Raw genomic sequence first — 6,049 nt, 5'->3', positions numbered from 1 at the left:
CACACTACATGAACCACCATCTGACCTTCCACCAACCCACCAGGATCCTGAGCTCTGCATACCTTGCCCTCGCACAGACTCCTCACATCCGCCACAGTCGCACTGGAGGACACTCGTTCTCTCACCTCGCCACCAAAAAATGGAACACCCTCCCTCTCCACCTATGCACCGCACCTTCGCTCAGCCACTCCAGGAGAGAACTCAAGGCCTGGCTCTTCAACTGAAACCCGCAACACAGCGCCTGGATACCCCGCTGGGGTGATAAGCAGCGCTTTACAAAAACTACTTGATTGATTGATTAATTGATAGACTGCAGTTCTAGAGAGGACACTCTACGACTTCATGTGTACATAGACATGGGTGCGCGTGAGCAGTGAGTGCTTCATCCTGTGGATTCTGTTTCTTATCCACTGAGACTGACATGTTTGATTGCATTGTTTTATCCTTTGCAAATCAGTTTCTCTCACTCATATCTACTGCTAGATTTGAAAACATAAAGGCCTGGATCACAAATTGCATGGAGCGGTGTCCTCGTGGGCAGAAACCGAGGGACTGACTCGAAGTTGAACCGGTGCAGACCGTCCTCTTGTGTCTCCCCTTCTGTTCCTTCCCAGATATGATATTCCTTGAGGTAAAAGCAGCAATGTCTGTGGGGAACTGAGCCCAGATTCACACTGCACATGCTGTGATGACCTGGCCATGTCACTCCCAAATCCAAGCCTAAACAGTAGGTGCGTGGAGAAGGGATAGATTTACCATCTGAAACTGGTGCTCCCGGCCCTGGTTTTGTGACCCTGCACACCCGGATTTGTATTTTATTTATTTATAAAGTTTTTGTACAGCGCGAACAAGATCCCGGGGGATAACAGAGCGCTTTACAATATGATGGGAGGAAGGACAAAAACAATATCTGTAACAATATCATAAGAGTAAGGGAGAGAAACAAAATACAACTAGGATGCTAATACAATAAAACAAGTGTAAGCGGGTAGCAAGGCTGAAACACAGTGTACAAGGGGGAGCTGTATCAAAAATAAGAACAAAGGGCAATAGAGTTCTTAGCATGATGCTGCTATGAATTGCTTCCTACACAACTGACCATTCATAATTTGGGCTCCCGGTTTTCAGTTTTTACAGAATTTTACAGATAAATACAGACAGAAAACAATGTGTTTCCTGTTTCTATTTATTTTTAAAAGCGGAAAAATATTAAAAATGATGCTTCTTGTGAGAAACTCTCCATGCTGTCTTTCTTGAATTCTAGGCAACAGCTAAGCAGGCAAACAGTATGGAGGGATAAAATACAGGAGATTTCCTTAAATACAGGTATATTTTAACATATATTTGCATTATCCTGACGTGATTTGCATCCATGTTTGAGTGCACGTCGAAGTTATATGAACGCACAAATATACCATTTTACACCTACATTTATTCTTGAAGCACAAAATAAATATGGATAAATACTAATAAGATGGCTAAAAATAAACATGGAAATGTTAAAAAAATAAATACCATAAAACCGGGAACCCTATTTATAATACTTCCTAGCAGCATTCATTCTAGACACCAAGGATTGCACAGTTAAGGCATCATCATCCCCGCTTTACATTCCTGATAGGACTGAGGCACACTGCTGACTGCTGGGAGAAGCACCTTTTGTGTGTTTGATTCCCTTTACAAATGCCCATACCTTGCTCTCTACGTGGCATGGATATGCCCAGACGTGGGTCCGGTGCTCACTGTGCCACTACACCGAAAAATCAGTGTACACCCCTATCTGACCTACCTGCGCCAAAAACATAAAATGCTTCCAAACTGAAACCTTCTCCATGCGTGTCCTGGGGAGGTTGTGAGATCAGTAATGATCATCAATCCTTGGAAGCTTCCACACACGCGCTGGAAACCCACTCTCAAATCCTCATTTACAAGAAATTGACGCATCGGCATTGATGCGTCAGTTTCCATGGCGCCTGCATCAAATGCCCCTCCGACACCATAGATGCACTGTATTTAATTCACAGGGCTCCATGGTGCATGGATTAACAGATGCATGAGACAATCTGAGACATCTGTTGGCGCAAACTGACCCAACTCCAGCAATACGTCGCGAGTCCCATTGCAAAAGCCCTGGGTCTCTTCTTACGCCTGGTCTGAACAGGTTTAGGGATTTGGCACAGTGAAGTCATAGGGTGACGTAGTGAAATGTTGTAAATTTCACTGTGCCACTTCTATGTGGCTTTTTGCATAGGAATGCCTACATTACATACATTATACATGGAGCAGGTATAATGTGACGGAGGGCTCTACAAACTGACGCACTGGACCCAATACATCAGTGTTTAGATATGGAGCAGTGTGGTGAACTGATTGCGCCGCATTTGCATTTAAAAAAAATGCAGCAAAGGTGCAAGGGTCTTGTAAATGAGGCCCTTGGTGTTTCAAAACTGGAACTGGGAGCAAATATAGGCACCCAAATACTGTACTGCTCTAGCAGCATCTTACTCTTTTTCCTTTTTTTGCAGTTAGCGTAAACTGGGCCCACTGCCATTAGAGCACTTTACGTGAGGAACAGATTCAGGGGTATATTATCAAGCCCCTTATCCCCGCGTTATCAGCAATTTTCTGCCGATAACGCAGCTATATTTGCATTGCCCTATTACCAAGGCAGCGTTAAGGCAATTAATATGGCTTGAAACCACATTAATTGGCTTAACGCTGCCTTGGTAATAGGGGCCAGTTCACGATAAACTTATCATGAAAGGGGGCGTGCAGTGGGTGTTGCGGTGGGCGTTCCATCGCAACACCCATTCACTTCGACGGTGCCACCAATTATCAAGAGAGGAAATAATAGGTGTCAGCGCTGAACTTAAGACCAGGAAAATTCTGGTCTTAAGGTGGCAAAATCAGAAGAAATGCTTAATTTCTCCTCGTTTTTGCTTTTTCCATGTGTGCTGCCTTGTGCAGCACACATGGAAAAAGCAAAATGCCAAGGTTTCTTTATGTACAGGAAGGTGTTCCTTCCTGTACATAAACGAACCTCTTTTTAAAAATGCCAATTTGTAACATACATGTGTGCTGCAAGAAGCAGCACACATATGGTGCAGCCTAGCTTTTCCGAAGTGGCAAAGAGAGGGTTAAGCCAAGACGGCTAACGCCTCTCTTCGCCGCTTTGTGGATAATATGCCCCTGAATTTCACTTTTTTGGGGGCAAGCAGTAATAGTGAAGTTAGGTCATCACCCTTCATATGTTGGGTAATTACCAATAGAGTACAGAAATAAAACAAATAACATTTTTAATTTGTATCCGTTTACACTTTATTAAAGCCTTTCATTTACACTATGCTGTCCCGTCTGTGTGTCTTCTTGTCAGTTATATACGGTACTGTGTTCACACAGGCACAGGAGAAAGGTGTCCATACAGGCACAGGAATGATAAAACACCTGTGTGCATCATCACATGCCGTCCAGCACGGCCTAAAGATAATGAATGGACGTCAACAGAGACCAGGAGAATGAAAACAGGAAGAAGTAAGGTCAGGTCACAGAAACAACTGGCTTCTGTGCTCAAGACCTAGAATAATATAAAACTAGGTGTGTAATAACAGTATCTCAGGTCCCACCGAGATTTGAACTCGGATCGCTGGATTCAGAGTCCAGAGTGCTAACCATTACACCATGGAACCGCCCATATATAGGGTTTGTCCCTGTTAAATCATCAAAGGACACGAAATACGGTGACGGGTACTGGCATGTTTTTTATTGGTCAGCAATGTATAGTAAAAGCGTTACTAAATAAGTCTATTTCACATTAAAACAGGACACACAAAACTTTTGTTTAAGCGGAAACATGAAAATGACACCTTTGCAGCTTCAAACTGTCCTTTTCGGACAGCGCTTCAAGTTGCTTTCAGTGTTTGTGTAATGCAGAGAAACGGCGGAGACAGGAGCTGAACCCACAGAGGAGAGAAACAGAAACGTCCCAACTCTTAATCTGCTAGAAATCAGCACAGCACGAGATTAATGCCAAACAAAGCAGAGCACAGCTGGTTATTAATGCCACAAAACACACACGAGTCACTGAAACACAACACAGCAGGTTAATAATGTCTGAAACTGAAGCGCCTCGACCACAGCACGGGCGGAGCAGGGAATAAACGAGCATTTCACACGGTGAGAGCACAGGAAACGGGTGCCTTGGTTATTATTTATATAATAATGTGTACTTTGTATTGTTCAATAAAAGACAAACAACGATTAACCCTTTGTAGTTTGATCTGTGGCTTTTTCACTCCAGTTCTTTAATACTACAGCCGCTGTGCAGCAAGGGCTGGGGGGGGGACAGGAGCTGAGGGGTCGGAGCAAACCTCAAAGGGCCTTAGACTGATAGCAGCGGAGAAGTAAGAGAGATTTATTAATATTTAGGGACATTTAGGATTGTAGGAAATATGAGTATGTTCAATATGTCCCTGGAGTAAAAAAAATTCTCTCTTCGCAGACCAGGAGTCGAACCCGGGCCACCTGGGTGAAAACCAGGAATCCGCACCGCTAGACCATATGGGAGGATGAAAAAATGTTGGGCTCAGTGTCTATAAGTGGTGTCTGTCCTGTCAGACTCCGATCTATACATTTGAAGTCCAACTGCTACCCTCTGGGTCTGCCCATCAATGGGGTCACAGACACCCCACTCCCGACAAACCAGAAGGAACGAGGGGTCATGAGTTGTGCAACAACCTGCTCTTGATTCACAACCCTGTTAACAATCATGTAAAATGTAAACACGTTATACCTCAAAATAGCTGCACAGCTCAGTGTATTTGAGCAGAGTCTGTCCTGTCGGTCTCCACTGTGCACACTTCAAGTCACACTGCCACCCTCAGGGTCTGACCATCAATGGGGCCCAAGGCTGCCTCCAGGGGGCTCTAGTTACACCCCCTCTCCCCCTACTAACAGCACCGACCGGGTAAAGTTAGCGCTATATTAAATAAACTAGCAGCCCGTCCCGACCTTGCCCGGGAGCAATCAGGCTTCCCCGACCCCCACCTGCCCCAACATTGGCCATCAGCCCGGGCCCCCGTCCTCCCCGTCCCACGGCTGACCCGACCCCCGCCTGCCCTGACATTGTCCTCCGGAGGCTTACCTCACACAATTATGCCAGAGGCCCAGTGTTGCAGTGGTGGCCAGCAGCAGAGCCTGAGGCACTGGGGAGCTTTCTGGGTAAGTGGGGCTCTGGCGCTCTGTTTGCAGGGAGGCGAGGATGAGCAGAGGTTGCAGGGATAAGAGTAGGAGTTCACAGAGTATGGAGCGGCCGGCGGTAGTCGGGAGCTTGAGCACAATTATGCTAGAGGGTCCCCCGCCTGTCCCGACCCACGCCTGCCCTGACATTGTCCCCCGGAGCCATACCTCAGCCGCCGCTCCTCAGTTCAGTGCTCCTCGCCGCTCCGCCGGTGTGCTGCTGCTCACCGCCTGTGTGCCGCTCGTCAGTGCTCCTCCCCCGTGCCATGTCCGCCACGCAACTGCCGCTCCTCAGTTCAGTGCTCCTCGCCGCTCCGCCGGTCTGCTGCTGCTCACCGTCTGTGTGCGCTCGTCAGTGCTCCTCCCCCGCGCCATGTCCGCCGCTCCTCCTCGCGTTCCTCGCGCTCCTGGAGAGCGTCAGCATGCAGGTCGCGGCCTGCGCTACTTCGAGGGGACTACTTTTTTTAATGTAAATTTTTTTAATATAATGTATTTTTTTAATTTATATAGCCTATGTCCATCTTCACACCCTGAGGATTCCAACGATGTATCGGGTGTGTGGATTGGTGCTGTGGTTCCCGAGTTTACCCGCCTCAAAGCCTCAATGTTCTTCCATTATATTAGTATTATAGATAGATAAATAAATGTGACATCAGCAGCCTTGTCAGGGGTCAAACCCCGAATAATCCCGCACAGCATTCTGGGAGAGCGGAGGGAGGAGCCTCTGCGGGGTGTTTTTACAACAGTAAACATCTGTTAAAAAGAAGTAAACACACATTTGTTGACGTTCTCTGTTGTGTTGTTCCTTTTTGAC

General features: G+C 46.6%; 1 non-coding gene across 1 annotated transcript; it reads right to left on the bottom strand.

The window, feature by feature from the left end:
• Nucleotides 1-3,614: 3,614 nt before the first annotated feature.
• On the bottom strand, nucleotides 3,615-3,686 carry TRNAQ-CUG (transfer RNA glutamine (anticodon CUG)). Its single transcript has one exon. It is a non-coding gene; the product is annotated as a tRNA-Gln (tRNA).
• Between the last annotated feature and the right edge of the window lie 2,363 nt (nucleotides 3,687-6,049).

Source organism: Lissotriton vulgaris, unplaced genomic scaffold, assembly GCF_964263255.1.
Source record: "Lissotriton vulgaris unplaced genomic scaffold, aLisVul1.2 SCAFFOLD_13243, whole genome shotgun sequence".
Lineage (NCBI taxonomy): Eukaryota > Metazoa > Chordata > Amphibia > Caudata > Salamandridae > Lissotriton > Lissotriton vulgaris.
Note: the sequence above shows the minus strand (reverse complement) of the source record. Positions and strands in the feature narration are given on the sequence as shown.